The sequence below is a fragment of the Octodon degus genome, unplaced genomic scaffold, assembly GCF_000260255.1.
Source record: "Octodon degus isolate 3935 unplaced genomic scaffold, OctDeg1.0 scaffold00053, whole genome shotgun sequence".
Lineage (NCBI taxonomy): Eukaryota > Metazoa > Chordata > Mammalia > Rodentia > Octodontidae > Octodon > Octodon degus.
In genome coordinates this window covers 6,337,145-6,355,536 of record NW_004524629.1, presented here as the reverse complement: position 1 = coordinate 6,355,536, position 18,392 = coordinate 6,337,145, and the positions used below count along the sequence as shown (strand labels likewise).

The 18,392-nt window shown below is 38.6% G+C and overlaps 1 protein-coding gene across 2 annotated transcripts in view; it reads right to left on the bottom strand.

The window, feature by feature from the left end:
* Nucleotides 1-15,182, bottom strand: part of Atp6v1a (ATPase H+ transporting V1 subunit A) — a 58,074-nt gene extending 42,892 nt beyond the window's left edge. The window contains exon 1 of one of the 2 annotated variants that reach the window (XM_004633306.2): nt 15,090-15,182. The gene's annotated coding sequence lies outside the window, so the exon portion shown is untranslated. Of the gene's footprint in view, nt 1-14,873; nt 14,932-15,089 lie in introns of those variants that run through there. The other variant, XM_023717572.1, reaches the window with a different exon arrangement.
* Nucleotides 15,183-18,392: the final 3,210 nt, after the last annotated feature.

Here is an 18,392-nt window from a genome sequence, read left to right as displayed (position 1 = left end):
AAAAAAAAAAAAAAAAAAAAAAAAAAGGAATAACATGCCCAGCCAAAACTACAATTTCTGAAGAACATAACTGAAGCTAGTGATGTAGCTTACAGGTAGAGCTTTTGCTTAGCATGTCCAGGGCCCATAGTGTGATCCCCAGTACCACAAAATGAAAGGTAGGAAAGGAAGGAGGAGGAAAGGCTGTATTTTATGAATGTCTAGTTTTATAGCATAAATATACCTGACTACTTAGCCAAAAAAGGGAGAAGTATCAATGGAACTGCAAAATAAATGGCTATATCTAAGAGAAAAATGAGTATATTTGGAACTAATGAGAATATTAATGAAAAGCGCTGATTGAAGGGACAGGTGCCTTTGAGAGGTTAAGGCAGGTGGATCATGAGTTCAAGGTCAGCGTGATGGTAGAGCAAAATCCATCAGAGGGGGATTGAAGGGAAGATAGAGGAGTGGGGAAGGAAAATAATCAAGATACATCATGTACAGGTCCACATTTCCTATGATGAATGTGATCATTATGTATGTCTAAAATGTACCAGTAAACAATTTTTAGAAACCCTGTCACAAAAAGAAGGGAGAGTAGATAATGAGAACAGATACAATATAATCTTGTTACTATCATAAATAGAATAGTGGGATTTTTCTGATTACTAGAATGTTATAAATTCACAATGAAGCTAGCTGAAATAATATTATTATTTCTCACATAAAACTTGATAAACTGAAGTATAAAAAGTTTCAGTGAACCTCAGCATCATAAAAACAAAACAAGACAAAAATACAGCTAAATATTAGCAATACAGGTGTTTGTGATTAATGTCCACAAACAGCATAAAAAATATCAACAATGTTGCCATGAAAATGTTATATTTTTATTATAAAATGACGATTCTACTCTCAAATGCATTTATTTGAAAGTCATTTATCACATATGGGTGGAATATAAGAGAATGAAAGGTTATGAACTGCAAAGATGCATTAACATAAGGAACTGTCTCCATAGATAGGTTTACCTCCAACTAACAAATTCATAAAATCTCTTAATGAAAATGTGACTTAAAGCATAAAGTAAAGATAAAACAGGAATGAATGCTGCCTATTTTGGGTTGAAAAATACTTCACAACCTGAAATAAAATATATACCCAAAATTCAAAGTCCACAAAGATTTTCAATTCAGAGGACAAGAAATCTGCATTTTGTTTAATGTTATACTAGCCACCAAATAATTCTACAATGAACAGATAAAATCTGACTTTATTTTGCCGAATCTTTAAAATTATATAATTAGCCCAAAAAGGTTATATGCTGACACATATATGGATAACTGACTTTTGCCAAAGTATAATGGAAATTCAGTAAAGAAAGTATAGTGTCTTTTCAACAGGAGAAACATAAACAAAACAAAACTTTAACCCATAACTCACACTATACAAAATTAATTACAAGTGGATAGGTCTAAATGTCAAACCTAGGGCCGGCCAAATAGTAAAGCAGATTAAAGCACCAGCAAGCAGGCACAGGGGCCAAGGGTTCAATCCCCGGGTCTGCCTTGCAGGTTGTGCTGAGATGGCAACTGAGACTGGGCATGGTGGAGCACACCTGCAACCCCAGCTCTTGGGAGGCTGTAAATAGGCAGATCACTATGATCTAGTAGTGAGACTCTGAACACCCTGTAGACCTTCCTCTAAAATACCAAAAAAAAAAAAAAAAAAAAAAAAAAAAGTTAAAGCTACAATTATAAACCTCTTTTTTTTTTAAACCTCTTTGAATTAGGTAAATTTATTAGATACAACACTAAAAAATCCATTAAAAATTCAAAAATTGGACTTCATGAAAATTTTTATTCTCAAAAGAAATTGATAGAATAAAAAAATAAGTTACAGACTAGGGAGAAATATTTAAACCATTAATAGCTAATATAGTATCTATGTCTTAAAAATACAAAGAACTCTTAAAATTCAACAACAAAAAAATCCAAATTAAAATGGGCAAGAATTGAACAAATACTTCATCAAAGAGGTATATAAGAATGACTAAAATTCTAAGATTTATCAAAGGAAGTATTGGTAAGTATTTAAAACAACTAGAACCATCACGTACAGTGGGCAAGACTGTAAAGTGGTGAATCTACTTTTGAACAGTTTTAACAGCTTCTTTAAAAGTTAAACTTGCCATTCATTTATCCATGAGAAATCAAAGCTTATGTTCAAAGACTTTCATATGGATATACCCTGCTGCTTTATTCATAATGGCTAAAGATAGGAAATACAGACCAAATATTCATGGATAGGTGAATGGATACACTTATTATTGTACATCCATATAATGCAACAATAGCAATAAAATGAATCACTGATAAATGTTAACAACAGGAAGAACATTTTAGAATAATTAAGCAGAGTAAAGCAAACCAGAAAAACAAAAATACTTCCACAAAAAACTAAAAAGGTACCTATGGTAACAGAAAACAGATCTGTGGTGGTTGTATAAAGATGGGATGTGGTCAGGGATACAGCTCAGTGGCACTGTGCTTGCCTGACAAGCTCAAGGTTCTGAGCTCAATTTCCAGTAACAAAATACCCAAAATGAAACAAAACAAAACAAAGAAACCCCCACATTTTGGGGCCAGAGAGATAATTCAGTGTACTAAAGCACCTACTTAGGCAAGTTTAGGCAAGTGTGGTGTGTTCAATTCTGTGCACCCTGGGTGCGCTGAGCCAGCCAGAGTGCGGGCAGAGTGGTATACGCATGTAATCCTAGTTTTGAGGCGGCTGAAAGCAGGAGGATCACCATGAGTCCGAGCTATGTAGTGAGACCCTCCAACAACCAAACACATTAAAAAATAATAAAAAAATAAAAAATAAAATAAAAATGGGACATGGGGAGGGCTGGTGAGATAGCTCAGGGGACTAAATATAGCTTAGGCAAGCACAGGGACCGGGGTTTAATCCCTGGAACCACATGCCACGTCGGCTTGGCCCTCGGGTGTGCTGAGCTGGCCACCAGACTGGGCATGGTGGTACATATCTGTAATACCAGTGCTTGGGAGGCTGAAAACAGGAGGATCCCTATGAATTCGAGCTGCTTAGTAGATCCCATACCAAATACATTAAAAAAAAAAAAAAAAATGGGATGTGGAGAAGTGTAGAAGGAACTACACAGAAGAAACTTTCTTTAGGGATAATGGTTATATTCGACATACTGATTGTAGTGATGGCTTCATGGGTGTACATACATCAAACCTTTACAGTTATACTTTTTTTTTTTTTTTAATGTATTTGGTTGCTACAGTGTCTCACTATGCAGCTCGAACTCATAGTGATCCTCCTGTTTCTACCCTCCCCAGTGCTGGGAGTACAGGCGTGCGCCACTACACCCAGACTCTGGCTTATTCCGCCTGCTCTGGGGGCCAGGCTGGCACATGTGGTACTGGGGATCGAACCATGGCCCCTGCATGAACCATGGGCAGGCACTTTAGTATGCTGCGCTATCTCACCAGCCCCCAGTTATACTCTTAAAATACATGCAAGACCTCTCCCTTACATCTCAGTAATTGTAATTTTTTTTTTAAAAAAGTAACAACATATTGTCAGTGTGAGTCTTCTGAGGGCATACTGTTCACACAGAACATGTGTATTTTTGTTTTTATTCATCCACTACATAAAAAAGAACTACATGGCCTATGATATCCTGATAAAACTTTTAACTTTGGGAAAATGAACATGGTAAGGGAACAGATGAAAAGTTAACCAAACTAGTTTGTCCGTTACAAGCATAGGTGGCTCCTGATAAGGCGTGTGGGCACCTTCTTGTACTGTCAAGTTCCGTGAATCCTATAAATTTCCACAGTCCCTTAATAGGATAAGAACAAAGAAGTCAGAAGCATATCTAACATACTTACTCTTCTTTATTTTCAGAAAGAAGCTTAATGGCCTATCAGTATCTTCAGTAAATGTTTAGAAAAATCTTTACATATCTTGAACATACTTGTAGCATGAGGCATAGAAGTTTGTGTTCCAACGCTCAGGCCAAGCACTAGTATTTTAGATATCAAAGTTGATATGATTTAATGGTTCATTTGGAAAGTGGAGAGGTTAAGTTATTTCCTATGTTTTATACCACCCTAATTTAAGAATTTGATTACAATAAAGAATTGTTACTGGAAGTCTATTTCTATTGATAGATACTTCCCCAATTCTCCCTAAGTACAGTGTATTTAAGAGGATGAGATCATTTAAAACATGTACACAGGGCTGGTGAGATGGCTCGGTGGTCTAAAGCACCTACTTAGAACAAGGTAAGCTAAGCAAAGCACAGGGACCACGGTTCAATCCCCCAGCACCACATGCCAGCCAGCCCCGCCCCCTGGTGGGCTGAGCTGGCCACACACGCACACAAAATAAATAAATAAACAAACAAACAAAAATTAAAAAAATAAAATAAAATAAAATAAAATAAAACATGTACACACACCTCATGAACAATAGCAGTATTATATACATTCAAATTCTACAGGTATACTAGCCTAAGACTTCAGCAGATTCTGTAGTTTTAAGTGTCTGCCTTGGGTCAAATTGAAACAAATGAAGTAAGATATCAAAAAGAAAAGTGTTACATTTAAAATAATGTTAGGGCCGGGAATGCTGCAGCCGGGTTTGATCCCGGCCTGCAGTGCTGGCCCCGCCCTTTGGGTGTGCTGAGACTGCAATGAGACTATGTGCAGTGGTGCATGCCTGTAATCCCAGTGCTTGGGAGGCTGAACACAGGAGAATCACTAAGAGTCTGATCTATGTAATGAGAGACCCTGTAGACCCTGTTCTAATAAAAAAAAAAAAAAAAAAAATTTGTGGATTTTGTGAGATATCTGAACTGTCTAATTTTGTATTACCTAACACTGACTCATGCATGAGTACAAAATCATGTTTCACAAGAAAGGATATGGTTATTCCTATATTTAGCTATCAATCACGCTGATGTTCCTGTTAATCGGCAAAGTGATTCCTTATTTATTTGAAATATCTTACACAATTGTTTTGGTACATAAAGTCAATAACCTTTACAATTGTTAACAACTGTAAACAAATGTAGTATTTTACTACTTCAATAATATACATTGCCATTAATCTCCCTCAAAATAGTCTCCCTCAGCCGGTGAGTTGGTGCAGGACTAAGTGCGGGCTTAGGCAAGCGCAGGGACCAGGGTGTGATCCCCTGGCACCACATGCTGAGTTGGCCTCTGAGACAGGGTATGGTGGCACATGCCTGTAATCCCAGCACTGGGGAGGCCGAAAACAGGTGGATTACTTCGAGCCCAAATGTGCAGTGAGATCCTGTACCAAATACATTAAAAAAGTCTCCCTCTTTAAAGACACTGTCCTATCATTTCTGTCACTTTCTGACGCAGTTTTGGAAGTCTTTTGTGTCTTTATTGTGCTGTCATGATTGAATATCCTGAATGGATTAAAAAACTTACCTTTCATGGTCATTTTAACTTTGGGGATGATCAAAAGTCATACAGTGCTAGATTCCTTGAATAATATAGATGAAGACACACTGTAATTCTTTTCTTTTTTTAATTATTTATTTGGTATGGGGTCTTGCTATGCAGCTTGGACTCATAGTGATCCTCCTGTTTTCAGCCTTCCCAGCACTGGGATTACAGGCATGCACCTCCACATCTGGTTACAGTGGCCGGCACTGGGCGCCCTGAGTACTGGGGTTTGAACTCGGGTCCTTGCACTTGACAGGCAGGCGCTTGGGCCACCAAACTATCTCCCCAGCCCCGTAATGCTTTTAAGAGTTCTCTTTTCTGCTGGCTGTGCTCAGCAGAAGCATTCATCTCATTTTTTAATCACACCTCATAAAAATACAAAAAGAAAATGGCTTCCAGAACTGCTTGAGAACAATGAGATAAGTGTGTTTTAAAGCAGAGGGCAGTACTTAGATGTGTATTAATCACAGTATCTTTTACTGTAAAAACTCTCCATCCCAAAATTACTTAGGCATTCACTCTAGTTTTTGATCCACCCAGTACATTTAAACTTCAATTGAGAGTTTTATTGTATAAATCATACAAGAAGCATCTCAAGTCATATGTAGAATAAATATTATTTAAAATACTAAGTTCTGGGCTGGAGAGACAGTTCAGTAGAATAAGTACCTGCCTGGCAAGCGCACAGTCCTGAGTTCAATCCCCGGTACCAAAATAAAATAAAATAAAATACTAAGTTCAGACATCTTTACATTGATATATGTGACAGATGATCACTCACTTTTTAAAAATGCTCTGCATGTTAAAGTCATTCAGCTGTTTAGTCTTCATTCTAAATAGCAGATATCAGCAAATTACTAAGGACAAAGCTGAACTTCTGTGCATCACTAAATTGGGGAGCAACTTGGCAATAACTACCAAAAGTAAAAATGTATTCTGATCTAGCTATTTCATTTTTAAGAATATACTATATGTGTACAAAATGTTCTACTAACAAAATACAGCATATTTTTTTTCCATGCAAAAGACTACCATGTCCATTAACACAGGCTAGTAATAACATGTGGTAGCATTAGGAAGCTGCAAGCTTGATAGCATTAAGACAGCAACCTCTGCAGTCCCTGATTTCAAATCCTGAGTCTTCTCATATACTAGCTGTGTTACATTTCTGGACATTTAACCACCCTTAAAATTCCTCAAAATTACTGTATTATCCTAAAAATAGTCACTGTCTTATGAGGCTATAGAAAGACTTCCATGAATAAATATAACAAAGGATTAAGAAAAGTTTCAGAATAAGCAGTGAGGGGCCAGGAAGATAGTGGAATAAATGCTTGCCTGGCAAGTGCAAAGTCCTGAGTTTGATCCCTGGCACCACAAAAAAACAAAAACAAAAATAAACAAACAAGCAAAAAAACAGCAGTAAGTCTTCCATGACAATGATGTTACATTATCACAAATGGATACTTCACTATCACTAAAAAAGGAATAGAACGCTGTAATTGTATCAATGTGGAGACCTCCAAGCTAACACTGTAAAGTGGATAATGGGTGGAAAGAACAGGATGGGGATGCAAGAAAAAGCAGAAATGTCTGAGTACAGCATGCAATTTTTATGTGTCACCCATTAAACTTAATAGAATTACCCAAAATTGCACCATTGGGAATTGGAAACTCCAATGGCTGGTATCAGTATCAGCCTTACCCTGCTTGTTGTCTCCTTACGTACCCTAAAACTGCATTTTACTACAGTATATATATCCTATGTAACTTCATAGGATACTTTGTATTGCACAATGAAGAACACATACATAATTAATAACATAAAATTGGTAGTGAAATGGGGAAAAACAGCTGCGATGAGAAATACTGGGAAATGATGAGAAATACATACAACTGCTTTATGTGACAAACCCTCTTCTAAAGCATTTGCTATTTCTATTCTGGTTTTGAACAATGTATTAACTTTAGCCTCTCCTAAAAGGACAAAAATCAAGTATTGTGTAATTATAACTACATTTTTCTTTGCTAAAAGAAATCTTAATGAAGTTTTTGTGAGGAAAGTTAATCTTGTAGTCCAGTTTTTTTATTCACCAAAACCAAAAACCCAAATGTGGACTTTTCTTATTGCGATTGTATCATGAATCAGGTGACAGATACTGGACTTTCACCATAGTTCGGGCTGGCCTTGAACTCACTATGTAGCTCAGGCTGGCCTTGAACTCATGGAGATTATCTTGCCTCAGCCTCCCAAGTGCTGAGATTACATGTGTGTGTGACCACATCTGACTATTGGTGCTTTTCTAAGGGAAAGATTCCATGCAGTGAGACCGAGAGATGGAAGAACGAAGGTATTTTCAATACTAACAGATATAGGTTGATTGTTAACTAAAAATCTTTAACAATTCACATCTGTTAGTATTTTATAAGATAATTTTTCTTCACACATCCATGTTAGCAATATGTTTAGCACCTAATTTCTTCCAGATATGAAATACTCATGGTTAAAAAACTGATTACTACATGAGGCTATACTCTTCATGCTTGTTAAATGTCCAACTATTTTCTTCTATAAAGTTCTGCTTATATGTTTTATGTTTTTATATGGCATAAATTTTGTTTTTTTCTTTTGGGTACCAGAGACCAAACTCAGGACCTCATGCTTGCCAGGCAGGTACTATGCCACTGAGGGATATCCCTGGCCCTGATTTTTTTAAATTTGTAAGGGTTTTCACAACATTAACTTCTCATTCCATATGTTTATTTCAAACACTTTTTTCAGTCTATGTCCTAATTTTTGCCACTGAAGAATTACTGTCTATGTAATCTCAGAGTTTATATTTACTTTTATGACCACTGTATGTACAAAGAAAATTTAAGACAGTAATACTGTTTCATTGCTTACATTTCTGCCACCCTTTAATAAATGTGAAATAGGTTTTTCGTATGTTGCAAAGTAATGGCTCAATTTGTTTTCTTCTAGGTGGATAAATGGAATCAGTTGTATTTACCATTTATTATGTATGTACTCGTTTTCCCTACTGCATTGAAATGCCACTTCATCATGTAAATTCCCTTAAATGCTGGGGTTTATTTCTGCTGTACTTACATACATAATCCTAAAAATGTAAAATTAGTAACTTAGTTACATATGGCTAAGTTAAAATGATTCATTTAAAATATCAACTAAATAAAATGAAATAATTTCAGTGTCTTAATTTTTTTATATAAATTTAATATTTTTTTGCAAATTTCAGATTCTTAAATTCAAGTATACAGATGGTATAATACACTCTGAATCTTTAACATCCTAATCTAGAGCTATTTACTAATCTAGAGCAATTTACTTACACTGACGCATTTTCTTCCAACTTCTTCCACTCTATATATAATCACAACTACATACTTTCCTTGTCTTCTAATTTTGCAAGTATTTTCCAATTTAGTCTCCATTTTATCTTTCAATTCTTTAATTAAGCTAAAATAAACTAAAGCAAAACTTTAAAAATGGCTGTTTTTATAACTAAAATCACCAGGAACTATTCTGCATAGTATCATGCAGCACCAACTTTATTTTCAATGAAATGTGCTTATTTTTCAGAAAAATCAAATAATGTAGGCCTAATAAAAGGTTTATCATCAAAAGAATAATACGTCAGCGTTAACATTCGAAAGTGAGGAGTTGGGGATTTGGCTCAGTGGTAGAATGCTTGCCTAGCAAAAGTGAAATTTTAGTAGGTTACTCATGATGCCAAATGTAAAGGCAAAAAAGCACAGGCAGTGAGAAATTTAAAAACACAGAATATAAGAATTCAAATTTAACAATATTTATGACATACCAATTTCTAAAAAATGGCTAATCACCATTGAGAAATGTAACAACTACAAAGAAACAGGGCATTTCAAATCAATCAATTATTTTATTCACAGAAGCAATTAATTTTAAACATTGTTTTAATAATTTCAGGTAAAAAACAAAGATCTGTTTTTATGAAGATATACTTTCCATTTTAGCTATCTCTGAATATACACATATTTACTACACATTTTATACATAAATGAAAATATGTGAACCAGATTCTTTTTTTTTTTTTTTTGGAACCAGGGATTGAACCCAAGCCCTTGTGCTTACCAGGGAAGTGCTTATTCTACTGAGCCATCTCCCTGGCTCCTGAACCAGATTCTTTTCATTTTATAATACAGAAAAAAAAGAATGGAAAACTTTAAAATTCTCTACAGAAATTAACTGCAAAACATTCTAATTGATATAAACTTACTAAAACTGAGTTCCCTCATAATTATATTTCACTTATTACAAGCGAACTGACAATAAGGAAAATATTCAATAATCTCTTAAGATCTTTGCTTACAGCAAATAAGTAGTATTTTTATTACTATTTATTTACTTCTGTATTTTAGGGAAGGGCCTATAGGGTTTCAGTGTCTCACTACTAGATCGGACTTGTAGTGATTCTCCTGTTTACAGCCTCCCAAGAGCTGGAATTACAGGTGCGCTCCACCACACCCAGTCTCATTCACCATCTCAGCACAGCCCAGGGGCAGGGGCCTGGGGATGAACCCCCTGGCCCCTGAGCCTTACAGGTGCTTTAATCTGCTGAGGTATTTGGCGGGCCCATAAGCAGTATTTTTAAAGATTAAAGTGAAACATAAAATCATAGCTATACTTATTGTTTAACTTATCCATATTTTCTATTGCAAAACCACTAATCCTTGTGAGTCATTGATTTAGGAAGAAAGAAGTTTCACTCTATGCTTCCACTCCTCCCTACATTCCTTTGTCTATTGTATATGAGAACAAAAGTAGGATATAAAAAACAATCAAGTTTTCCTTTTTAAGAAGTATTTAAAAAAACCCAGCAGAAATGATACAGAATTTTAAAATAAGAAATTAACAATCGTTGTTATATAAACAAGTTTTTTGTAAAGCAAAATTTTAAACTTTGTACTAACTCAAAAGTCCTTCTTCTAAGGTCTGTAAATTTTTAATATATTTCTATTATCTACTGTAGGAATAGAAATTTAGAAGCAGAGGAACAACCTCCCTAAAACGACTCCATAGGGACTGGGAATATAGCTCAGCTGCACAGTGCCTGCCTGGCAAGTGTGAGGTTGTGAGTTCGATTTCCGGTACCAAAAACAAAGAATCAAAAACTAAAATGACTCCAGATATATGACCACAAGCTTTGGAAAAGCTTTAGAGAATACTAAATCTTTACATTATCAAGATAAGGGACTTTGTGTTACTTATCAGTGCCTGTGCATAAATCTACATGAAATCTTTACAACAAGTAGGCTCAGTGGCTCTAGTCCTAGCTACTCTGAGGCTGAAGCAGGAGGATCATTTGGGCCCAGGAGTTGAAAGGAAGCCTGGGCAGCACAGACTCTATCTTGAAAGAAAGAAGGAAAGAAAGACAGACAGACAGACAGACAGAAAGAAAGAAAGAAAGAAAGAAAGAAAGAAAGAATTAATTGCTGGAAGTATTTATCTTCCTGCTCCATTCCCACCAACCCCATAATAGCCTGATTTCTCCATACCTAAAATATGCTGCTCAAAAAGAGGCATTAGACAGTTTTGCAGGCTATCTTAAGTCCCCTTTAGAAGTTCATTACATATCATCAAAGCAGATGTCAGTGAAGTTCATAATAAAAATTTTACAAAGTAGGTCTGGGATATATAGCTTAGCAGCACAGCACCTGCCTGGAAAATGTGTGAAGTACTGAGTATGATTTCCAGTACCAAAAAAAATTTTTTTTGCAAAAGTATATATACTACACTATGTACATCCATGATATAATTTAATAGCACCTTTGAGACAAATTAAAACAAAAGGAAAGTTAATTTTATTTAAATAAAATGTCCAGGGTCACAGAGCTAATACAAGGGAGGGCTACATCTAAACCCAGATTTTTATGATTGGAAATCTATTCATGTAAAGTTTGGATCTTTTTGCACTATATTCACTTTCCATTTCATTTTTAAAACACTTTCAAATAAGTTATCTAGTTTTTCATTATTGAAACTTACAATATCCTAGAGAGAAAGGTTTCTAAGTCTTGAACCCCCTAAGAGTATGTAATAAGGCAGAAGAGCCAAATGAAGATCTTGACTGTGGGATGTAGTGCCACATCTATAATCCTAGATACTAGTTGGGAGGTTGAGGCAGGAGGATCGAAAATTCCAGTCCAGTTAGAGAACTTAGTGAAAGCCTGATTTTAAAAGATTTTTTTTTTAAAGGGTTGGGTATGTAGTTCAGTAGTAGAGTGTCTAGCATGTCCAAGGCTGGGGTTCAATCCCTAGTATGACCAAAAAAATAAAAAGTAAAATCCTTTGATGTGTAGTCTAGCAGCCTGCCTCTTGTGGCTTACGTAGCCACTTTTCATTTAGTACACCTCAGTTCTCTTCCCTTCCCTTGCATATCTGGATGATTACTATACCCATTAGTATGCGTGTTCACTGTATATGAGGTTTACATCTATTAACTAATCATGATTTGGAAACTATTACTTTTTTAAAAAAAAGCTAATACTTTGTGAACAACCTTTGAAGGAGCTATGCTCTATGACAGCTAAGGTTATTTAATCTTATTTGATTGTTCAGTACTCATTTGATACCAGGTACTTCAGCATTTTTTTTTTTTTTTTTTTTTTTGGTGGAACCGGGGATTGAACTCAGGCCCTTGAGCTTGCCAGGGAAGCACTTATTCTACTGAGCCACCTCCCCAGCCCCACTTCAGCATTCTTATACAGAAGTTCCTTGGAAGCTTAGAAGCTTTACAGTTTACTGAGGAAAAGCCTAACAAATAGTTTGCAAGAAGTAAAAAAAACAGAAAACATTATATAATAAATAGTCCTCAGGAGGAGGTGGCTCTAACTTTAGGGAAAGAAGCATTTTTGGAGGTACTGATAATAATACTCTATAAAGGCAGTGAAAACCAGACCTCAGAGTAAGAAAACAAATGTCAGGGTCCTAACCAAAAACGCCAAAAAGCCCCTTGTGTTGTTGAATGATACACTATAGCACAATTCCTCAAATAAATGTTAAGTTTTTTGTTTTGTTTTTTTTGCAGAACTAGGGATTGAACTCAGGCCCTTGTGCTTGCCAGGGAAGCGCTTATTCCACTGAGCTATCTCCTTGGCCCCTATGTTAAGATTTCTACATTAACACTCATAAATTGATAGCCTCAGAACTGTCTTCCAAACTTCAAATCACTTGCGTATGTTGTACATGAACTGTGCATATTGAAGCTCTTTTTTTTTAACGTCTATCAATTCAGTTACCAATCCTGCTGCTAATCTTCCAAACTTCATCAGTGGTCTAAGTAATTGCTTTCTTTAGTTCCCTAAAACTCGAAAAACTGTGAAGTAAAACTGCAGACTCATTCAACCTCTTTCAAACTGACATCTTCCTCTCTAGTACTCAATACTTTTAGCTGGTTTTCTCCACTTTGGTAAACCTGGATAGAACCAGTTTGGACTCCCAGAGCACTAGTGATTGTCCTTACTGAATGGGAGGTCACTTCAGCAAGGAAGCAATGCTGCTTGCTACTTATTTTTTTCTTTCCTTTAGAGATCAAGAGAACCTAACTGTTGAGAAAAGTCATGGATAAAACTATAGTACTATATTTATATTTGAAATAAGGCCTGGCTGCATAAACCTATCAGTAGTCTGGGTCATAAACAAAAAACGCTGAAAGGCCTACTTATAGTATATATTTAAAATATCTCCCAAACTTTAAAAGAGAAATATACTAGGACTGGTCCTTAAAAAAAAAGCTACAATTTTAAATCCACAAAAGATAACAGTGATGCTATTACTTGGGCAAACCAAGACCAGGGTTATGTTTTCTGCTTAGGAATATCAAATTTTTCTGGCTTATTTGTTATATTGCTAATATCCTAGAGTTTAACAAAACGAGACCTTTTTATCATACAGAATTTGGAAGATACAGAAAAATGCCAGTCTCATTTACTATTCAAAGATACTGATTGTATCTTCATTTTTTCAGCTGACTTTTTAGTAGATTCCTTAATTATAGTGGCTACAAAATTATAAGATTTAACTGAGGATATGGTTTTTCATATTAAGAATATGTGTAATTTAATTTTTTTTTTTTGGCTGAACCGGGGATTGAACTCAGTCCCTTGCACTTGCCAGGAAAGCGCTTATTCTACTGAGCCATCTCCCCAGTCCCTGTAATTTAAATTTAAAAAATAAAATTTCTATTTAAAAGAAAAAATTCTTTAAGTTAGTATATTAAATTTTCTTTCTTTCTTTTTTGGTCTGTGACAGGGTTTCCCTATGTGGTTCAGGTTAGCCTCCAACTCACAGTGATCCTCCTGCCTCAACCTCCCCAGTGCTGGTATTATAGGCATGCGCCACCACGCTTGGTGGCATATTAAATTTAACCTCGGACGAAAACACATTCTTTTCTAAAGCACAATGTTTGGAATCAAAACATTGGCTACGCCATTACATATAAAATGAGTGTACACTAGGTTGAGCATAAAACCTAGGCAAAACAACTTCTACATTTTCACAAAACACTGTTCTACAAAATCAGAACAGGTCACCTAGAGTTTTATAAATGGAGAAAGCTAAGGAACAAGATAAGTGCTATTTAACACAAATTTTTACCAGAAAGCTGGTCAAGAAATAATTGGCTAGCAATGTAGACGGATTTTAGGGAAGAATGGCAAAGAGGAGACGAAAGACAGAAAATATGAAGTCAGCAAAATCCGGACTTAATCTTCTTGCCTTTTAAATCATGATCAAGCAGACTTACTTGAATTAAATGTCCAATCTAATCAGTTTCCAAACAGCCTCTTCCCTTTCAGGAAAACCTGGTCACTTTTCCATAACCTAGGCTGGCCTCCTGCAGATCACGACACAAGCAACATCTTTCAAAGCTCCCCCATTCAATCGAGACTGACAGTACACTTTAATTTCTTCGACTACCTTTTCTCCCCGAGAAGAAAACGGTAAAAGCTCCGCTTTCTAGTCCCCCTTGAAGCATATGAAAACCACAGAACTTCTCTGAAAAGACTGTCAGATAAACCCTTGGAATTACTGAGAAAGCATATTTGAAAAGAAGCTTTTCAGTAACTGCAGTGAGGGCTCTTGTCAGTGTCATTCCCTCCCTAGCCTGTCTCATTGGAGACGCCTCCGTCTGCCGGGATTTTTCCCACCTTCCTGCTCACCCGGGTGAGGGCCTTGGCCAAAGAACGAGCTTGGGGGAACGAGACCTAGCGGCTGCAGCAGACCCCAAGGAATGGCTGCAGCAGACCCCAAGGAATGGCTGAAGCACTCCCACCACCTGGAGCTCCAAAGACTTCAGTAGGGAACCATAATGGCGCACTCACTCTCAACCTTGAGAAAGGTGGTCCTTTCAATTCCTAGGTAGAGGGGCGACCACAGTGAGGGGTCCGGGGTCAGGAGATCCGAAGAAATGAGTTCTTTGCCAGTGTAGGGTGACAGCGGAGAGGATGCCCCAAGCAGCTCAGGCCGCCATTCATACTCTCCCTCCCTTACCGCCTCCACCCTTCCACCACCCCACTCAATCACGAGACACCGCTCACCTGCTGGGACCGAAAGAGCAGAAACTGTCCGGACCACCGACTCGAGGCTCTGTCACTGTGGGAGGGGACGTCTTCAGCTGCAGGGGGGCGGTTCTGGCTAGACACGTGACCTCGAGCTCCGCCCTGCCGCCTCCATCCTGGCGCGCGGCATCTCGCGGACTTGAATCTTAGCGGATCGCTTGAATGTTAACTTTTTGCAATTAAAGGAAAAAGTGAACTGACATTTTTTACAAAGACTATGTTGTAAACTGCAATGCAGAAAGCGAGGATGGTAAGGGTTAAAGCGCATCGTTAGGGAAGTGACGTTCAACCCGTGATCTAGGGACCGGAAATGGCATTCGAGTTCCGTCCTTCTGGGCCCCGCCGGCAAAATCCAGGGCTGTGAGGTCTGGGCCAGTCACGTGATTGTAAAAACTTGAGGCGTGCCAGAGAGTAGCCAACCTACCCAGACGATTGTTAATTACGTTTTTAAAAATTACCGAATGTACTTGATTTTTCCAGACTTATTTACATTTAGAAGGGTTCGGGAAAACCCTTTTAGGAGACAAGAGCGTTTGAAGGTCACGCTGGAGTCCCCAGGCTGCGAAGAACGGGGTCGAGAAAGAACGACCTTACTGATAAGGAAGAGGGGCGGGAAAATCCGGATTTTACCGCCAGGGCCTACCAAGCAAGCCCCAAACGCTGTGTCGCAAAGGATGGAAGGCGGGGCTTCGCGCTCGGAGGCCCGCCCGGGAGAAAGATGGAGACCAGGGAGTGGAGGGGGGAAGGGTGCGCGGAGGCAAGCAGTGCGGCTGCGCAGAAGGCGGCGGACGCACCGCGCGCAGAGGGGGCGGGGTGAAAGGTCACCGCGCGGCAGCGGGGCTGGCTGGCGGCGGGCGCGGAGTGCCCCGTGTGCACGTGTGGAGGAGCGGCGTTGCCTGCGCGCCGGCGGGAGACGTCCCCGCCCTCTGCAGATTCCGAGCCCTGCCCGACTTCGGCGGCCTTCGTCACCCCCTCAACTCCCTGTCCTAGGCGAGGAGGCCGGCTTGGGTTGAGGGGCCCGAGCCAAGAGCGCGGAGAGCTCCGAGCGACGAGGACAACGGCGTTGAGAGTGGTGGTAACTACGGCCTCAGCAGGCGGGGAAGATGAAAGGGTGAGGAAGGGCAGCCAGGCCGGGCGCGCGTGGGGAGAGAGTGCTGCGACGGAGGGGAGAGGCTGAGGGCGAGAGATCTGGGGTTCTCTGTTCAACTCCAGTCCCGGAGGGGGCGGAGGCGAGGCGAGGGTGTTGGCGGGCTGAGAGGCCGACGGGGGCGAGAGGAGCGGACCGAGACTGCGGCCCGAGGGACGGGTGTGGGCTGAGCAGGACAGCAGGGACGAGCTATTGTGAGGCGCCTGGGCCTCCTCGCCGGCTGCGCTCGGCCGGGCCACTCCGGCCCACTAGTTCAGGTGCAGCGGGTTGGCTGTCCTGTTGTCCGAGGCTCAACACGGGAACTGCGGTGTTGGACACCTTTCGGTTTTATTTCCATTTGAGAGCCACGCAGAACCATCCGGAGGGAGAAGGAATTGGAAGTAAAGAGCATGGAGATGAGTATTAAGAGATAGTGACTCAACTGGATTTGGGTTGGGTCGGAGCGAGTGGAGGAGGGGGAATGAGCTCGATTTGGGGTGCCAGCATGTTTAAGGAAGTGTTTGCAACAGTAGGTGGAGCTCTTGCTTCAGTGGTGTGAATTGCCCCTGCCTTCTGTGAGGGGCTCATGTTACTATGCTTTTTTTCAGTCTGTTGGCAGTTAAGGTTCGATCTTTCAGCCCCTGTCTTGGATAAAATGAGGGATTATTTTGGTCTAACTGTTTCCATTTAGATAAAAATGTCTTTTGAGGGGCTGGAGAGATGGCTCAGTGGTCTAAAGCACCTACTTGAAACAAGCTTGGCAAAGCAGAGGGACCGCGGTTCGATCCCCAGCACCACATGCCAGCCAGACCCGCCCCCTGGTGGGCTGAGCTGGCCACACACACACACAATAAATAAATGTAATAAATAAAAATAAATAAATATTTAAAAAAAATGTCTTTTGAGTTACATACTAAATTAAAATAGTCACACAACACTATGTAAAGTAGTACTTTAAAGAACCTTTTGGGAGTTTGCTTTATAATCTTTGGAAAATGAAGTGGAAGCTTGTATTAAAAGCTGAGATGCTCTCGGGGCCGGGGAGATGGCTCAGTAGAATAAGTGCTGGTCTAGCAAGTGTAACGGCCTGAGTTCAATCCCCGGTTCCGCAAAAAAAAAAAAAAACCAACAAACCTGAGATGCTCGAGTTTTCTAAAATCACAAAATGATTAAAGAATTGTAACTGCTTTAAATTAGTGAAAGTATTAATACTACTCATCAACTTTTTTTGAGAATGAAGTCAGTTACTTCGAAATAATCTATTGCTGCCTAAATGAGGGTCCAAATAGTATTTCGTGTACTCATATGTGAAGTCATATAAGACATTCCGACAAAAGTTTAATATGATCTTAGGTCTGTTACTTGTTTTCTTATTCAGATTTATTTAGCTTTAAGTACTCCATATTTATTGTAGTGCTAGATTGCATATATTGAAAATATTTGCTGCTCCTGAATCTTTTGTTTTTGGTGGAACCAGGGATTGAACTCAGTCCCTTGCCCTTGCTAGGCAAGCACTTATTCTACTGAGCCATCTCCCTGACTGTTCCTGAATCTTGATCCAGGAAGTTTGACTGTTTCATGTGTTACCAACATATTTAGGAAGTCTTTGTTTTTCTGGTAGGCTGTATTCCTTCAGTATAGATGTTCTCTGACTCATTTTTTTTTTGTATTCTCAATGCCACATACTCAATATATATCACATTCAGTTATAAAAAAAGTAATAAAAAGGAGGCTCAAGAGTTTCTCGTGTTGAAATTGCTATGGATTTGTAAAGAAGTCCCCCAAGAGATTATTTTGAATGCCCAGATCCAAAATTTAGTAATATCCTAATTACTGTTGCATATTAGTACACCTGTGCTATGGAGAATGGGACATTTCTTGAATTTGTGAATGATAAGCTGATTATTTTTACCCCTTAGTCTTTTTTAGAGAAGATATTCAAGCAAGGTATTTGCAGCCCCGACTGTGGTGGCAATGCAATTAGTCATCAGTGTAATAGAAAGTAAAACTGAAACCTTTTATCCTTCAATTTTAGTAAAGAGGTACAAATTAGTTCTAGTAAAAAATGGCTTTAACATGAATGCTTGTGAACAGAGTGACCAAAATATAGGCAGAAAAGTAGGAAGCAATATTATAAATATACAACAGTATAGTCT